General features: G+C 40.6%; 1 long non-coding RNA gene across 1 annotated transcript in view; it reads right to left on the reverse strand.

The window, feature by feature from the left end:
• LOC143401781 (uncharacterized) overlaps nucleotides 1-15760 on the reverse strand; it is a 29056-nt gene extending 13296 nt beyond the window's left edge. The window contains exons 1-2 of the long non-coding RNA XR_013091701.2: nucleotides 15362-15760; nucleotides 2198-2302 (exon numbers count right to left, since the gene is read on the reverse strand). This is a non-coding gene — a long non-coding RNA (uncharacterized LOC143401781). The remainder of the gene's footprint in view (nucleotides 1-2197; nucleotides 2303-15361) is intronic.
• Between the last annotated feature and the right edge of the window lie 4134 nt (nucleotides 15761-19894).

Raw genomic sequence — 19894 nt, forward strand, 5'->3', positions numbered from 1 at the left:
ACTCATTGTAGAGTGGAAAAAGTGGAATCACATAAGTTGAGGACTATGTGTGTTTTTCAGATTCTTTTTTTTAATTGAGAGTATAGTCATTTTCATTTTCCTATCAGTTAATATTTTATTATTTCTAATTCGACTGCATTATAAACAGATAATGTGTTCTATATAAAAACCAATTTTTATGTTATTTATTGAGATTTCCTTTGTGGGAAACATTTGAAATTTTCTCAAACTAAGTATATAATTATCTTTGTTTTTCCTGCTTTGGAACCAACGTACTTATACATGTTTTAGATTCTTCTATATTTCACTATAGAAAATGATCATTAATTTTCTTTTCGATTATTGCCTATTTCCTACTTTCTTCCTAATTCTCTCCTAGTACCTCTAATCCTATTTTCCTCATCTCTGGACACTCTTTCATCTCTTTGTGTACTTCATCACAGGTGATTTCCTCATACATATCTTCCAGTTCTCTAATTTTTTCTTTGGATGTGTCTAACATGCTATTTAAACTGCCCACTGAGAGATTAAGGACTATATTTCCACTTTTAGGCATTCTTCATTTCTTTTCAAATTTGCCTATTCCTTGTTTCCATAGTGTTATATGGTTTCATTATGTTATCATTCTTTTTAAAAATCTCTTTACATATTTTAATTATATTTATTTTAGAGTCTCTTTGTTCTATTATCTGTAGTTGTTTTGGTATTAGTTCTCTTGATTTTCGCCTCTGATCACGATCACTTCCTTTTATAAAAGTTTCATTCCTCCTATATTTTAACATTTTGTGTGATTATTACATATTCATCTTCAGTGGATTCAGTTGTTTCCAAAGTCTTCTATTACAAACTGAATTGTGTCCTATCCACCCCATTTATATGTTAAGGCTTGTGATGGTTAATTTTATGTGTTAATTTGATTTGGCTAGGGATACCCAAATGGCTAATTTGACTTGGTTTTTAAGTGTGTTTGTATACATATCTCCTACTGGATGAGTGAGGGTTTCCAGAAAAGATCAGCATCTGAATTGGTGAACTCAGTAAAGCAGAGGGCCGCTCATTGTGAGCAATCATCAACAAATTTTTTGAGGTCCTGAAGAGGAAAAAAAAAAAAAAAGTGAAGGAAGATTGGATTCTCTCTACCTGATTGCTTTAACTGGATATCAATTCTAGCCTTTGGTATTCCTGGTTCTCAGGCCTTTGAACTTGAACTGGAATGTACACCTTGGGTTCTTCAACTCTCAGGCACTCGAACTATACACTATTCTTCCTGGTTCTCCTGGTGAACAGGTGGCAGGTTGTAGGATTTCTCAATCTCCATAATCACATGGATCAGTGCTTTACAATAAATTCATTTGCATATATATCTCCTATTGGATGAGTGGATGGATAGATAGATTGGGGGAGAGAGAGAGAGAGGAAAAAGAGGGATAGATGGATAGATAAATTGCCCACTGTTTCTATTTCCTGGAGGATCCTGCCTAATCTAATACAAAGCCATAATAGTCCATGTAACTGAACTTGGAAAAGAGCCCTAAAAGAAGTAATTGAGGTCAAATGAGGTTTTAAGGGTGATGTCTTAATCCAACATGACATGGTGTCCTTATAAAAAGATAATACACATAAGGTGCTCACGCACAGAGAAAAGGCCGTGTGAAATACAGCAACGTGTACTCCCTCTAAGTAGGAAAATCCTCAGGAGAAACCAAACCCGCTGACATCTTGATCTTGGCCTTCCTAACTTCCAAGGCTCTGGGAAAATAAGTTCCTATATTGTTTTAGTCATTCAGTCTATGGTATTTTTGTTATGGCAGCTTCTAATCCCAAAGGTTGTGAAAGTGACCTCCCAGAATACTTTTACATTTAATTCTATGGATCCTTATGAGTTTCAAACTTGTATACTTTTTAAAAACCTATCTTTATGTTAATTTGTTCCAAGAAAATGGACCTAGGGTCAGCTTGTCAAGAGAATAGTATAAATCCAGAGCTCTTAAGGTATGGCCCAGTCTGGTGTCAGTTGCCCTTTGACTTCCCCAACCTGTGTCTGTCCTTCCTTGGATTCCGATGGTTTCAGGAAGTCTAAGGTCTATTTCTCTCCAACCCCCCACCCATCCCCCTCCTTTATCCCCCGCTGCCCCCCAGGGGTCACAGAGCATGAGCACTTCCTGTTTCAGCTGTGGCACCCCACCTTGCTCCTGACCTGTGGGCAGGTGGTTGGGTTGCTTTCTCCATCCCTTCATGCACTTGAAGTAGGAAGGGGGTCTCATTCGCGTTCTTCACCATGTTCACGCTCTTGTTGTGTGTCCTGGCAGGGAGAGGTATTTTAATTAAAATATAGAAGTAAATTTGTCTTCTAAGAGTAGGCCAAGTAAATTACTTGAGGAAAGAGGTAATAAACCCATGACAACTATTTTTTTAAAGACTATGTTGTAAAGTGGGAGAATAAATTCATTTTAGAATGAATAGCCTTCAATAATGTCATGAAATGGTCATCAGGGATCTTATTTCCAGACATAAGGACATCAGTGTGATATATATATGTATTCTGGCTTTAGAGACAACAGACTTAACACACACTTCCATATAAACACAGAGAGATATTATATAATGGTGTATATGTATGCATATACATATATACACATTATATAGGTGTGCCATATAGATATATATATGTATGTTACTTCAGTATACTTTTAGAGATATAACATTCACCATACCTACATTAACTTTTTTTTAAAAAAATTTTAAATTGTAGTGGGACACAATATCTTTATTTTATATATTTATTTATTTTTATGTGGTACTGAGGATTGAACCCAGTTCCTCACACATGCTAGGTGAGCACTCTACCCGCTGAGCCACAACCCCAGCCTCCCCCTATATCAACTTTTAATGCACATACTGTCCATATAGTTTTCCTATGGTTTGTTCAAGTAAGTGGATGTGTTTCAGTTTTATGCTATTCCTACAGACCTATCAGATAAATAAGAATAAGTGATAGACTGTGATCACCTCAAGTTCAGAGTATTTAGCAAGGAGTTAAGTTTCTGAAATACATTTTCCTCATTTAAAGCTCTTCCAACTCGAATGCACTCTTAATTATTCAAAGCAATTCAATGTTCTCCTTCCTATTCAGCTATCTGAGGTCTGATTAAGATTAATGCATTCAAGAGCCCAGAACACCAGACTTCAGGCTGAGGGGTGTCAGATGATCTTCCTAGTATATAACCACCAATAAATTGCATGTCCTGGCACAGACCTGAATGGACAAGGTGTGCACACCCTGTGATCCTTACAGGGCTCTCTTCACAGCTGGTCTGTGGGTGGATGAAGGAGGAGACACACAAAGCTCTCTCTGCCAAGGCACTGTGAATTCAAGTAGTGAAGCCGACTGGACAGACAGCATGTCTCCGAGTTTCCTGTGCCCTCCAATAACTGTGACTACGAAGAAGGGAGGGACTGAAGGAGGCCACTCATGAAGCGCTGTGGAATCAGATTTCCTGCCTTTCCACGCAGTTTCATTTTAGCTTCAGCCTCACTGGTGATTACCGTTGTCCTTAAGGGAGTCCTTGAAATTCTACATTTGCTTTCTCTCCATTTCCGTTTATAGAGCAAATGGCTTGGGTTTTGTTATATTGATGCGATTCAGTTTCCTAAAATGATGAGCCTCGCATGAGTGAACTTAGCTCTGATGAAAGAAATTCCTGCGTGTTATCACTGTCTTCAGAGGTCTGTCGCACAGAGCAGAGGTGGCACTTAGTGTCTGTGACATTGGAGCCTCCTCATCCAGGCATCTTCAGCATGGTCATGAGTCTTTATCAGTTCCAAACTTTGACTAACTAAGTTACACTGTATTGTTCAGAGTTCTTTTCAAAGAGTGGTCCTGAGTCAGTAGAAGGGGAATCTTCTGAGAGCTTCTCCAGTGCAGCCTCTTGGGCGCCACCCCAGAGCCTCTGAATCAGAGTCTGCATCTCATTTAGATCCTGAGAATGCACAGGCACCTTGGAGTTGGAGAAGTGCTGTGCTCTATATGCAGAGTTACCTCTTTTGACTGGTTAATGATACCTAAGGAACAAAATGAGGATTTTTCCCATCAGCCTACCTAGCATTGCATTTGGGTATTCTACTAACAATTTAGAATTCAGTAGGATCTCTTTTTTCCATATATAAGAAAACCTAATACTTAAGTTTGTAAACAAATCAGGAAAATTGTTTGCATTTTGATTTACTGTGACTACAGTCTTGCTCACAAGTGCCAAATTAGAAGCAAGGTGCTATCCCCTGTGAGATTAATGGGTTTCCCCTCATCAAGAGGTTCTTCTGTCATATAACCCAGACTTGCCTCCACTTACTTGCTTCTTTATAACTGGTCTTCTTTTGATAGGACCATTCATCCTTCCAATATTAGAAGCAATTAGACTCACCTCATGGTGCGTCATATCAAGTCAATCTGAGACTGACAGAGCAGGGTGATCCTAGTCTTGTCTCAGTAACAAACTTTGACAACCAAAACAAAGTAGCAGGCAGAATACACGAAGAGAATTAACAATAAAGGATCACAAATGATGAGAGCTTCCGGAACATCATGGCTGCTTCTGCCTACTCTACCCACTTGGAAATAATGGCGTCCATTCTGTTAGGTCTATTGAGATGAGGACATGGCCTTAAATTACATTTTTTGGAGAACTCTTAAAATAAGATTACTTAAAAGTCTTCATAGCATTTTCTTTCCAAATCTAATCTATTTAATTTTTATTAGAAAACATTTACATAGCTCATCAGCAAACTCCCTAGTATTGAGTAATATTTAGTATGCTGTAATCATGGGAAGGAGAGATTTAGATTAAATGCTGCTTTTTATTACTATTCAATCATCATAAGTTGTTCTACTTTTTATCTTTTTAGTCAACAGATTTCAAAGGTGGGAAAATATCTTCATTTGCAAGCATACCTATATTTATCTCCTATTATATTTTCCATTAGTGTCTACATGAGATTTATTCCTGGTGATTTCCAACAAAGTAAATGTGAATCTCCTCACACCAGATGCTAATAATAAAGACAAATGCATCCTATTTCTTAGAGATGTTATGAAAATAAATTAGATAATATTTATAGGGGAATTTGACTGTACCAGAGATAGTATATAACTAAAATGGTCTTTAAAAAGCATTTAAAGAATAAAAAATTCCACTCAATTTTAGCCAGATTGACTTGACAGTTCCAAATTACGTTCTGAGTAAAGAAAACAGTCCTACTAATAGCAGATCTGCTGGTTGGGGATAATTGCCAAATGCTGACGATGGGTTCCAGGTCTGGGCTGAAACCTCAGGCATCAGTTGGGATGTGCAAAATTAGCTCTTTTTGCTTTTCTGTATGTTTACAGTTGCTAAACTTGGGATACTGGTAAAGCCTTGCATATGTTGGGGTTAATCATCTAAATTATTTTAAACCTCTTTCTGTATTTGGTAACATGAGGACTGTAAATAGAGAGGACTTTACTACATAAAGTTGTTGATGTAAACAGAGATTTCAAGGACATATGGAAAACTTGTACACCTAAACAAACTGCTTTTACATTTATATTGTGTAGAAAAGATGGAGCTTTTAGTGGGACAGTGGGTAAACAGGGAATCATCATTTCTACATACTGAAGGCCAAGTTGTCCTCTCAGGTGTCGGGTAGCTGCCAGTTATATTCTCAGTACTGTTTGTGGGACACTGGGAAGACTCTCATTCCCACATATTTTTCAAACATTCTTCCACACAGACCTCTACTACTTTAAGGTCTTCTGAGTTAAGCAAGTGGCTGCATATTCATGAAAAAAAGGAAAGAGTAAAAATCGTAGGAAGCTGACATGCAACGAGGCAATAAACCAACACTTACTGCGTATCTACGATGTGCCACACACAACTCTAGTGCCTACCACCAACACTGTCTCATTTAATTCCCACCTCAACTCTGCAAAATAGGTAGTATTATTATTCCATCCTTATAGACGTAGTGCCAGGCATAAAGAGGTTAAAAAGCCTGCCTGAGGTCACACTACTCCTAAGGGGCAGTGCTGACTTTTCCAGTCCCCACTGCATCTTCTGACCATTGTGCTTTCCTGCCTCCTATATAAGTGTGTAAGCACCATACAACAGAGTACTGTGAAAAATACCCCCAAACAAATAAGATGTACTTGTCAATGTTTAATAGAAAGAAAAATGTGAACGTTTTAGATTGTAGCTGAACAAGTCCATTTTTCAAGGAAAACCAAGATTATTATATTAAGGCAGTCTCCATTTTCCATTTCAATCAGTGCTGGTCTCATGAACAGCAAATATTCATAGCACAATCATACAGTGTAGAGACTGTTCACCAAGAAGGAACAATAGATGACATGCCAACTGGACAGCTGTCTTGAGCCCACAGACCTTCAGATGATATAAGAAATGCAACACAGAGATGAATTTTGAGATGGAAATACCAGAAGAGGGTCAGTAATACAGTGTGAGTCATTGACACCTATAATATTATCATTAGCTTTTGCAGTGAGAGGCAACCATGGATCTTAGGAGACAAAATAACTTCTTGACATATACAATAGAAATAGGCCTTTAATTTTTTCCCCTATTGTCTGAAATATGTGCTATACATGGTTTTCCTTTTGTTTTATCCCATAATGGCTTCCCTGACCCCAACAGAACATTGTAAAGTGGCTAAGTGGAAACTTTTCCATAGCAACAGACATTTTATCTCAGACATAACCTGTGTGTCTCCCCTAAAGAAAGCTGTAAAGTTGTAACAAATTCAAAATAAAGCCCATGATCCCATCACCCCAAAGCCTGCTTCCCCCAAGAGCTCAAGAAAGGATACATTGACAAATGACTCACTGTGGCTTCCTATTGCTCACTTTTTTGCCTGCCTCTGTCTTTTAATGCCCTTCAGCCTTAATAGTTAAAGGTTTCAAGAGAAAGGACTAGCGCCACCTGAAACAGAAAGACCCAGAATCCAATACAATCCTGGCCTGTAGAAGTCCAGCCCTGGGCCTACTGAGTGGCATTGAGAGCTGGTGGATTTTCCACTCAGATGCTGAAGGCCTTCATTCTCCTGCCCTTTGCTGTTTTCTTTCGTGCATTTTCACTCTGTGAATATTATTACTGGCTACTTGAACGTGAACCCTAGCAACTTGGTTGGCTACAATTCTAAAACAGTTATTTCACAGAGGAGAAAGGGTAACTGCAGGGACAATACCTTGCAATATTTTCCTAAATACCTATCAAAACATGACATTAGGCGATTGGAAGCAGTGGCTAATGCAGGGGCAAAACTGGATTTGAGCACACATTGCCTGTGCAAACCATAATTAGATTCTGCAATCGTGCTCCAGTCTGGCGGATGCCTCCCTTCACTTACCCCAATTAGGCAGGAGGCGCTGCTCAGGGCTGGAGAGGAACCCACTCACTATTGTCTCAGTGTGGGGAGGAGAAGGGAGCTCTGTTCCGCGCAGCCACCGCGCTTTGTTTTTAGCATGCAGAGCTGGGCTTGCAGACGCTATTGATCACACTCAGGCGAGAGGGAGTTAATGGCATGTTGTGATGTGTGCACTGTTTCCTCCCTGCCCGTGTTTAAGCAGCACCTTCTTCCAAATCTTCTTCTCTGAAGGTTGCATGTTGAAGAAATGAAGCAGATGGGCCAGTTTTATATTTCTTTTCCTTCAGATTTTCTTCTACAGCTCGGGGACCTTGGTCTTCTGGGATCTCAAATTATATTTCAGCCCATTATATGTATATCAGTTTTGATACTAAGATGGTGTGAAGAATTATTCAAAATCCACAAGGCTGCAGCCTTCACTGGCTCTTAGCGTGCCATGTGCTGTTCGTTTTAATTGAAAATATTCTAAAAGCAAGATTGATGTGTTTTCTATCCCTCTAAAATAGAAACAGGTTCTGGGCTCATAATTGAGCACTCATAAGCCCCCTTTTCTTATTAACATGCCCCCTCTAATTTGTGCCTCTGTTTGCACAATATAAATGGCCTTTAACAGCCCTTCATTCATACAATGGTCTCAGTAACCCAAAGAAAATTAGTAGCAGGCAAAAGCCTATTTTAACTGACACAGAGACAAAAATGCTAATTACCTTAAAATATTGTCAAGTGTATATCTTTGGCATTCTTCCAGGTGAGGCTCAGAAAGTTGGTTTTTTTCCCTCCTGTTATTTAATAGTAATAGGGGAAGGTGTTTTGGGTTTACATTCAGGCTTATACATAAGTAAGTGTGTATTTATAATTTAAAATCTTTTATCTTGGTTCCAAAGTACTGGTGATAGCTAAGGTATATGGTTTGCTTTCTCCCTACTCTTGGGTACATTTGAGAAAGTTGTCCATTTGTGATTCATTATACTATGACCATTTTTCCTAAGGCACTCAGGGACATTTGTAGGAAAACAAACAGGGCCTGAAAACTGAATTTATTTTAGTTAAGCATATTAATTACCATAAATTTTAATGTATCTTTGGAATTCCTTTTAACTCTTCTCTGATAATTAAATGTTTGTCCAAGTTAATACTCTGAAACACCCCTTTATCTTGAAAATAGTTTGAATGTTAAAGCCACTGATGTACAAAATAAGCAAAAAAGAAACAAAATCAATGAAACTTACTAAATTGTGAAACCAGGTGCTCTAAGTATTTACATAGACACTAGCTTTTTTAAAATCATGTGTGCCAAATATTTTTTGAAGATGTACTATTCCCAGAGTATTTTGTTAGATTCAGTTTATAAAAAAATATATGCAAGGCAAAAGTACTCTTCCACAGAAAGTTTAAAAATCATGTTTGGGAAAAGAAAATATATGTATCATAGAAGTTATATAAAAGTATAGGAATGAGCAATGTGGAAGGCAGCAGAAAGAGAGAATCCAAGTCAGTATCAGGTAAGGTGGCAGTTAATGGTTTAAAAAAAAAAAAATAGGTCGTGTCTAACTCAATAATAGGGCAGTTTTAAAGCAAGGGAACGATTGGAATAGTATTTCAGCAAAGAAGATAAACTAACAGCAAAATTTCCACATGAGAAGATGTTCAACATCACTAGTTATTAGGGAAATGCAAATCAAAGCCACAATGTGATACCATGAGGATGGCTGTAATCAAAAAGACAGATAACACCCAGTGTTGGTGAGCATGTGGAGAGCCTGGAAGACCTGGATCCTGGAACCTGCACACATTGCTGGTAAGAATGCAGAATGATAGCGCCACTGTGGATAACTGACTGGCAGTTGCTGAAAAAGTAAAACATGAACTTACCATAAACTTACAGTTCACTCCTAGGAATTTACCCGAGAGAAATGAAAACACATGTGCCGCAGCCCCGGGAAGATTCCCGATCGCCCCACTCCGCGTTCTCCCGGAACCCAAGAGGAAGGTCCTCCTCCGCAATTCCCTCCTACCGCACTTCCCCAACCAATGGGAACTCTCCAGGAGTCCCGTAGCAGGCCGAGGTGGACAGCAGGAGTCCAATATCCATATGAATGCAAATCTTAACATAATCATATCATCTCAATGGCTTGCTGGCGTCACCAAACCAAAAATGCCATGCATCATATTACTTGGCTGTGGCTCTTAGCAACATATTCAAACTAAGGTAAGTACAAGATTGTCCATAACAGCATTATTCATGAGAGCCCCAAACTGGAAACAACCTACATTTTCATCTGCTGGTGAATGGATAAACAATACTCTTACAATGGAATATTATGCAGCAATAATGGGAACCAAGACTGACACCTGAATCTCAAAACATACACTAAATAAAAGAAGACAGATGTGAAAGGTCATGACTTCATTATGCAATGTCCAGAAAAGGCTAATTTACGGAGATAGAAGATCAGTGACTACTTGGGGTGTGGGTAAGAGCAGGGATCAAGTGCAAACGGGCATGAGAGAAACTTCTAAGGTTATGGGTATGTTCTAAAACTGCAGTCTAGTGATGACTGAATATCTGAATACATTTACTAAAAATAAATAGATTTGTGTTACGAAAATTATACTTCAATAAAGATGCTAAAGAAAAAGCATGGAAGTGGGTTGAAGTAGTCATCTGAACGGTTCATGTTTACTTCAATGCTAAAATGTAATTCAAAGATCTATCTATATCCATAGATGTGAACAGTTCAGAGTTTGCAATGTCCTTTACAACTTTCAAATTTATTTGATCCTCACATCGATTCTGTGAGGTAAGTTGAGCAAGCATTATGATATATACATATATCCTTTTAGCTGTATTCTGAGGGGACTTCAAATACTGTATAGATCATACAGTTTTAAAATCAAGGACATCCTGGATACTATAATTTGAATAAACCAGATAGAAAATATTACTATTGCCCCAAGTATCCCAGATATTTTGACAAAGATAAATATCTTCCATTTGCCAAATGATACTAAAGGACATGTAAGCCCCCAATTAGAGACTCATTTAAGGACCCAGGAGAGACTGGAGGCTCTGCTGGGTAACCCCACCCATGGACCCGCCCACTTCTCCTTGTCCTCATTTAAGCCTATGGGGGTCTCTCATACTAAAGCATTTGCATCTACAAACAATGAGACACATGTAATATAATATAAATTGGATATTCAATTCAGTGTACAATGACTTACATTTCAGGAGCAAATATTCTCTAACAGAATCAAAGCTGCCAGAAAACCAAAATGAAAATTAGTGTTTTAATTTGATTCATGGCAAATTCTTGTCTAGTATTTCTCTTGAAAGTGCAAAAGAACTTGAACAATTCCAAGTTAGTTAAATGAGAACATTCTGATGTTTAGAGACATGTGACTTATAAAGTGTCCACTTATGCAATTTTAAACTCTATGTGGCATACAAACAAACACTTGTATACTAAATAAAAACCACAAGAAACCTCCCTTATTTTGATTATACATACACAAAACAGGCCAAAATCACAGTTCTTTCCATTTATCCCAAGATGTAATGCTCTGGATTTTTTAAAAATATTTTTTTAATTGTAGGTGGATACAATACTTTAATTTTTTGTTTATGTGGTGCTGAGGATCGAACCCAAGGCCTCACACTTGCGAGACGAGTGCTCTACCACTGAGGCCCAGTCCCAGTCCATGCTCTGGATTTTTAAAAAAGGTCAGTTTCTAGGATTATCTCACCCTAATTCCTGCTCTTGGGGTTAGGTGGGAAAATTGCTCTCCAAAGGTGGAAAATGTCAGACTCCTATAGACCCAAGTTGCAGCCATGTATATCTCAGCCTCACACTGGCTGATTTGTTTACATGTCTATGTGTGTGACCTCTGCTTTACAAAGGCATGAACGCATGTGTGCTTTATGCTGGGCTCCCTTGATGGCATCTTCTACACATCTAACCCTGTAAGGATGTTTAAGTCATCTTCAATCTGACACAATCCATGCTTCCTATGATTGAAATGTGTTCCAGACTGGATTAACTTGAACAAATGTAGAAACACTCAATTTATTTCATTCAATAGTCAATTTTGGTATTTTCAAGTATTGTAAAAATATCACTATTTACACAAAGCAGAACATAAAGCAGAGGGACAAGCATGTGCCTCATGTGCGAGATAACCGTGCTCTGGCCTAGCACCATCAAGGTGACCTTGTGACATCCCTCTACTTCCAGGAACTTGGTGTTCTTGGCTGGAAAAAACAATCAGAGTTTTGGATGAAATAGTCTCTAGAATCCCAATCACAATTTGGCAATCATTTATTAAGATGCTACTGTTATTCTACAATATAGAGGAGTATTTATCTAATAATTTTACCCAGGTCACATGTATTTTTGTCTAGCATCCCCTTTGGTCTTTTAACAGTCAACTATTAGGATAAAAAAAATCTAAATTTGACATTTATAGACAAAGAACTGTGTATTGCACAAACATAAAATGCCACAAAAGTTAACAACTTGAAAGTATGCATGATAAAGATAAGAATCAGATATTATTGAATGATATTTCATAAACATACACAAAAACACACTATACATCTATAGATGAAAGAGTGAAGTATGGCCAGGTATGATGGCTCACACTTGTATCTCAGGGACTCCTGAGACAGGAGGATTACAAGTTCAAGGCCAGCCTCAGCAACTTAATGAGACCCTGTCTCAAAAAATAAAAAAGGGCTGGGGAAGGTCGCTCAGTGGTAAAGTGTCCCTGGGTTAGATTTCCAGTACCAAAAATAAATAAATAAATAAAAAGTATGTCATCTATCGAATAGTGCCTTTTAAAATTTTTAATAAACATTATAATATTTTAAACTTCTTAGAACACTGGTGTCCTCAAAAATGGCTTTTGTAGCCCTCTAGAGAGTGGAGATTGCAAACCTTTCTGCTCCCACAACACCTGTTTTCATTGATTCAATTTCTATTTAATATTTTGGGAAAGAGTCCTTGGATAAGTGCAGTCTGAAAACCACTATTCTATGTAATATAAGAGGTTTTGCTAAAATGCTGTGCTTCTAACAAGCATTGCTTTTATTATACATACCACTTAAAATATGTCATCAAAGCAAAGGCTAGACAAAATTTAAAAAAAAATTTTTTTTTTTTTTTGTAGTTGTAGATGGACAGCATGCCTTTAGTTTGCTTCATTTTAATTGGTGCCAAGGATTGAAGCAGTGCCTCAAACATGCTAGGAAGCGTTCTGCCACTGGGCTACAGCCCCAGCCCTAGACAAATAACTTTTATTTAGACTCTTTTCTAATGCTAAAAATTGGCACATTAGAGTTCATCTTACAGAATCACACCATCAAATACTTTAATAACTATACAAATATTAATATTTGATACACAGGATCTCCTAAGTTGTGGCATAAACATAACTGGATTGATAGGGTGCTAAGTGGGAAAATCCTGTTTAGACAGTTGTACAAGAAGGGAAGCGTTTAGCAAGACAAGTTTGATCATCTTGTCATCATAAAATGGATAACTATTTAGCATAATTTAATCTTTGCCAAAAAAGAATTTTGAGAAAAGAAACAATCAGAAACTTGGGTTAATTGCTTACACTTACCCTTCAGTCCAATTCATCCATCTCTTATTCTGTGAATGGTCCTTTGACCTGCTGGTTACAGCACATTATCTTTTTTACACCATAATTTAAGTAACCAAGAGTTGTTTTTAAAAAATTTTAAGGGCATATGTCAATGTTGATTTATAAGAGTGCAAGTAAAGGCTATCTACTTTAATATTACTGTTTTTCTAAACAGACTCAGATAATAAAAGAGGAAAGGCAAATATAATCTTTGAATAATTTTCCATAACTTTTTTATGTTTATTTTTTAGTTGTAGTTGGACACCATACCTTTATTTTATTTATTTATTTTTATGTGTTGCTGAGGATCCAACCCAGGGCCTGGCACATGCTAGGCAAGTGTTCTACCGCTGAGCCACAACCACAGCCCCATTTTCCATAACTTTCAATCTATTCACAACCCAGATGGGTTCACTATGTTGGTGAGAGACTCAAATGAATAAAGGGCAAATTATTCCAGCCAAAGAATTTCTCCATCTTAGTTACCCACATGCCTCTAATCTTCCCCCAATAATGAATGGAGACAGTTCCTCAGCAAAGTGCTTTGGGACCAGTAAGAGGAAGTACTACCAGAAGGACCCGGTTCTGCAGGAGAAGTGCTGGTGTCATCATGCTCCACAATTCTCAGCTTCCTCCCAACCTCATGGAGCTGACATTATCCTCACCATTTTGGGCTTGAACATGTTTTGGGCCTCTCTTTCTCACTTTACAGAGTGAGAAAGCTTTCCTCTAGCTTTGGAAAGTGGTTCACTTTCTCTGTTTTCTCCCTGGAAGGAAGTCTCTGTCCTCTACCTGCCATCTTTCCATGGTGTTCTCTCTCCCTCTCTCTCTCTCTCAGACACACATACACACACACACACACACACACACACACACACAACTTTTTCGTTGTTGTTGGTTTAGCTGTTTGTCTTTTGGCCCTGGGAACCTTGGACGGTCTCCCAGAGTAGGATTGTGGTGTGGTTTGGGGGCAACCCAGGGGCTGGGAACAAAGCCAGTTTAAGAGATCTTCCTTCTGTCCAAGTTCCCACCTGTGTCCCCCACATACAACGTGCCATGGTCTTTACATTGTCCCTGGGGAAAACGTGAGAGCCACCTGGAAACTACACCAAATGTCACGGATTCAAAAGCTTGTTACTTGCTATGGCAGCTGGGGATACGCAAGTAGACAGGGTTGTTGGGGCGGGGGGAATCAAACACTTGATACTATCTATATTTTTCTCTCTTTTTTAACCTTTAAAAACTCTTTGTGGGGCTGGAGTTGTAGCTCAGTGATAGAGCGTGCCTAGCATGAGGGAGGCACTGGGATCCATTCTCAGCACTGCAAATAAATAAAACGAAGGTCCATTAACAACTCAAAATATACATATATATTAAAAAATCACTCTGTTCATTACTGTTTGATACCAAAATTTTTAAATAAGTCTTAGAAAGAAACAACTTATTTTGTTGGAAATGTGAAAAACCTTAGAGACCTAGGACAAACGCATGATTCTCCAAAGAGACAAGGGAAAGAGAAGAGTGGGAATTGCTTGCTTTATTTAGGATCAGCTCCGCTCTGAGTATTAGCCAGCGGCCTTTTGAAGACGGCACTGGCCCACTTCCTCATTCACGGGCTGGCCAGGAACACCGGTTCGTGTTTCGGGGACTTGCGTAACAAAGGCAGGTCGACACCAACTCCCTCCAGTGACAAGCCTGCCCGATCTCTCCCGAGAGACTCTGGCATATGCCGCAGAGGAGGAGAAAGGTCCACAAACAACCCCAGATCCCTCCACCCAGGTCTCCTTACACCTGGTTTCTCAAGAGCCAGGTTGCTGAGCCAACTCCAATAACCCCAGAGGAACGCCAGGGCAGGGGGCCGGGCTCCAGCTACCTTTGCCCTAATTTATTGAGGGCTTTAAAAGTAGAAAATAAAAACTTTGAACTCAACTCATCTGAGGCTTTACAATCTAGGTGTGCGCCTTAGCCTTCAGGAGCACCCAAGATTATTGAAGTTAAAGCACAGAAAAAAGTTCTGGGAACCATGGAACAGAAAACGTGCCCAGACCCGCCGCAGCTGGTTCTCGTAGCTGATTAACTGGGCGGAGGGGTGAGCGCGGAAGTCCCCGGCTCTGCCCTGGTGTTGTTTAATGGACAGGACTTCCCCGGGTACGGGCCTTCCAGAATCTAGAAGTTAGCAACCCGTGTCAAGAAGAGGTAGAAAGAGCGGGAGAGCAAAGTAGGAAAAGGAAGAAGTGAAAAGGGCCCTTGAGAAGTGGAGGGGGAGAACCGGGGTCACGGCGAAGTCAGATCAACTCACCCACCGTGGGATCTCGGAGTTTGATTAGCCCTGCCACGAGCCACCCCGCGTGACTTGAGACAAAGTGCACAGCCTGCACAAGCTTTTGTCCTTATCTTGCTATGGAGAATCCAGGGAGTCACGGTGGGGGTACCCGCCTAGTAAGGGGCTTTGTCCTAGTGGGTATGGAATTTGGCTCTGGAACTGAGACTCCACTATCATCGACTGGAAAACAATTTAGCAATCTCAATGTTCGATGCGGCCCTTTCAATAACAGGGAAACCAGGCCCCAAAGGAAGGATCGATTTTTTTTTTCTACTTAGTCCAAGGGGACGCGCACTGCTTTCTCGCGCCCTCGAATATGGAAGCTTCCAGGCATTTCCAGAGGCAGATTTTTCTCTTCTCCCTAAGGAGGGCCTAGAGCAAGGCTGCTCTGGGATTTCTTCCCGCTGCATTCTGCCACTAAGGACTTCCATGGAAGAGAGCTATTTGAATACAGAGAACGTGTGTGCTGAGGCAGGGCCGGCTGGGCTGGGCAACCACCTCGCTCCCGGGGCCTCATTACGCATGCAGACATTCCGCGCCCTGCACCGCGGCGGGCCGAGCGGGCAGAGGCTGGCTGTCTTCCCCGCTCGGCTGCTCTCGGCCCGGCCCTCCTCTGCCAGATCCCGGGGTGGCTGACACATGAACTAGTTTCGCTCGCCCGCAGCACCTCCTCCAGCCGGGAGCGCGGCGGGGTGGGGAGAGGTGAGGTTGAGCAACAGCCTTCCCGGCCAGGGCCCGCCCCCCGGCAGGCCGCTCCTCCCCAGCGCCGGGAAGCGCCCCGCAGGCCCGCGCTGGGGCCTCCCCCCGGGGCGTGCGGCTGCGAACCGGGTTGTTGTCGAGCAAGTTGCGTCTTAAAGGCGCGAAGGGGGTTTGCGAGTTCCGGGAAGCCACGGTGGGGTTCAAGTCAGTTTGCGGGAGCGTGCCCCTCCACGCAGGCTCGGACTCGTCCAGCTCTGGTCTCTGCTCCTTGTGCCCCGCGTGATCCTACAGCCCCACACTCCAGCTCTGCCCCGTCTCTGCTCAGCAGGCGGAGAGTTTTATACACTGGAGCTTTGACCCAAAGATTGGGGTGGGTGGGTGACCGAAGACGGAAGGACATCCCCGCACTCTCCAGCCCTCAGCACAGCAGGCCTTGAGACTTGCCTGCCATCCTCCTTGGGCGCGCACCCCCGGGGTGCACACCCTTGGGAACGGCTGCTCCTTATTTATCCCAGAAGAGACAAATATATTTCACTGGAGGGGTGGGGGGCGTAGTGATTCATGTACACAATTTCAATGGTGTTTCGAAGCCCTGAGGAATGCAAAATACAGCCTGACTGGCAGGTACAGTATACTTAAGGGAAAATGTGGAATGCACCGGAATGTTTTCTTTTCCTTTTTTTAAGCTAGTTTAAATCCATTTCCCTGATGAAACTGTTTAACCATGTGCAAATGTGTAACTCTGCCTTCTGGCACGGGCAGCCGGGGCTGTGCAGGCCTGGGCTGGAAGCGCCCCATAGTCATCCAGGGCCCTGCTCTGAGACTTGCATTCCCCCTGAATTTAGAATACTAATACCAGTACCGCTTTTTAACAGATCCAATAGCTTTCTCTAGGCCCCTCTTAAATGATACATTTTTTTTTTCTGAGTGGAGATAGTTTAAATTTTAAACAAAATTGGGAAATAATTATAGTAAAATACTCTCATTAGAAAATTGTTTGTTTGGGGGAAATTAAATTTTCTGGTTTGAAAAATCTGCTTTTGACAAAAATTTGAAAAATGAAAGTATTTTAAAGTTATTCCAAAGGTTTATGATTCAACTAATTACAACATATCCAGCGACTCACTTACTTTAGATTTTTATTTCATTATATGGGTTCTACATTTCATTATTAGACGTTTCAGGCATACAAAAAACCTCCAGAGAAATATCTGTACTTCTCTACCTGGCCCAAGAGATAAAGCATTAGAGATGTAACTGATGTGTGTCCCCCTTTCTAATCCCAGTTCCTTTCTTTGCATTCCAGAGATAAACATTACCTTGCATTTGTTTATCATTCCCATACATTAAAAAAAAATTAAGCTAGATATGTACACACACAATTCATCATGTAGTGTTGTTTTACATATTTCTGATCTTTATAAAAACGTATCATATTGTGGTTAAGTTTATGCAATTGGCAGATTCATCACTATACATCATATTTTTGTGATATATTCACATTGATTAAAGTATCTGTCTGCCGGGCTCGGTGGCTCACGCCTGTAATCCCAGTGGCTTGGGAGGCTGAGGCAGGAGGATCATGAGTTCAAAGCCAGCCTCAGAAAAACTAAGTAAAATACAAAATAGGAATGGGGATGTGGCTCAGTGGTCCAGTGCCCCTGAGTTCAATCCCTGGTGCCCCCCCCCCCAAAAAAAAGTAGCTTCCCTTCCTATTAATTGATGTCTATATATCCTTTGCCTAGATAAGTTTCTGTTGATGGATGTAGGTGGTTTTACCTTTTCTCTCTCATAAACAATGTCAGTATGAACCTTCTTGTATGTTTCATTGTGCACATGTCAGGATTTTCACCCAGGAAAGGAAATGTTTCAGAATTGTAGGTCTACAATCTGCAACATTTTTAGATGCTGCCAAATTGTTCTCCAGATCCAGACCGGAAATGTAAGAAAATACAGCTTATGGAAGAGGGGGAGGAAAAAGGGCAAAACCCATTCCTCATTTCTCCACAAGAAATCCACCTTTAACTTTTTAAAAAATGTGGTATATAGATTTCAGGTTTATTCTGTGATATAAATGTATATATATAAATACAGTTACCACATATGCAAATGTATTATTATAGGTGTATATATACATATATCATGTGTATATTCATGTGTATTATACATGCCTATATGTAGGCATACAAATATACAGGTATAGGCTGGGGCTGTAGTTCAGTGGTAGAGCACTTGCCTTGCAGGTTGTGGCACCCTGGGTTTGATCCTCAGCACTACATAAAAATAAATAAATAAATAAAGATATTGTGTCCATCTACAACTAAAAACAATTTTAAAAAAACACATTGTATGTATAAAAACTAAAATTTAAGATTTATTTTTTCCTTTTTTGGTGGTGAACTTTACCTTTAAGCTATGCACCCACCCACCCCCACCCCGCCCCTGGGTGGATCCTCCCTCCCTCCCTTCCTTTCTTTCTCTTCCCTTCCCCTCCCTTTCCCTCCCCTCCCCTCCCCTCTCTTTCCCTTCCCTCCCCCCTCTTCCTTCCAGAGATAACCAATCCCTTCCCCTCCCCCTTCCCTCCCCCTTCCCTCCCTTTCCCTCCCCTCTCCCCCTCCCCTCCCTTTCCCTCCCCTCTCCCCCTCCCCTCCCTTTCCCTCCCCTCTCCCCCTCCCCTCCCTTTCCCTCCCCTCTCCCCCTCCCTCCCTCCCCTCCCCTCCCCCCCTCCCCTCCCCTCCCTTTCCCTCCCCTCCCCTCTCCCCCCTCCCTCCCTCCCTCCCTCCCTCCCTTCCTTCCTTCCTTCCTTCCTTCCTTCCTTCCTTCCTTCCTTCCTTCCTGTATTGAGGATTGACTCCAGAGGTACTCCACCATCCAGCTACACCCATAGTACTCTTTACTCAATTTTTAAAAAAGTTTTGAGACAAGGTGTCATTAAATTATGTAAAGCCTTGCTAAATTGCTGAGGCTGACTTTGAACTTGAGATCCTTCTGTTCAGCTTACTGAGTTGCAGAGATTAAAGCGTGTACCTCCGTGCCTGCCCTGGATCCTCTATGTTTAGATTTAACATCATATAGTGAATATTCCACCACATTGCTAAACATTCATTTTAAAACACTGTTTTCATGGCTGCAAATGAGTCCACTGTAGGAATATTTCTTTGGTTTATAACTGCTATTTCTTTGGTTTATTCACCTGTTAAATATCTAGACAGTAATTTCTCACTCTTAGCAGAAGTGCTATGAAGAAGTACAATGTGGTTTTAAACCAAAACATTTTTTGATTTATCTTCTTCATGGTAGTTTTAGTGTCTTAATTGGTCCTTTTGTTGCTGGAGCAGTTAAAATCTTTCAGGATAAAATGGAAGCCTTTAATTTATTTTAAAAATACTCTTCCTGTTAGTGCATCTTACAGTTGCACAGCATTCTACTGTAGTAATGTTCTAGAGATCAGTCATCTGTCTACAGGTGATGGGATTGTTTATTTTGTCTCAGGTGTTACAGAGGCTGCTGGTGAGCATAGCCATGAGTTCTCTTCTGCTGGGGAGCAAACTTCCCACACTCCTCCTCATCTAGGGCCCACCACCAACAGCCAGTTAGTGACCCAACAAGTTACTTCACCTTCCTCTGAATTTACATCATCTGCAAAGTGGAGCTAACAGAGGTAGGACTGAATGTTATGGAAGTCTGTAACAAAGCAGCAGCAGCTTTAAGTGCTTTACTTGAATTACTTCATGTAACGCTCAGAACATTTTGTGTCTACCACTGTTACTCCCATTTTACAGATGATTAAATGGAGGTAGAGACAGCTTA

This window comes from Callospermophilus lateralis, chromosome 6, assembly GCF_048772815.1.
Source record: "Callospermophilus lateralis isolate mCalLat2 chromosome 6, mCalLat2.hap1, whole genome shotgun sequence".
Taxonomy (NCBI): Eukaryota; Metazoa; Chordata; class Mammalia; order Rodentia; family Sciuridae; genus Callospermophilus; species Callospermophilus lateralis.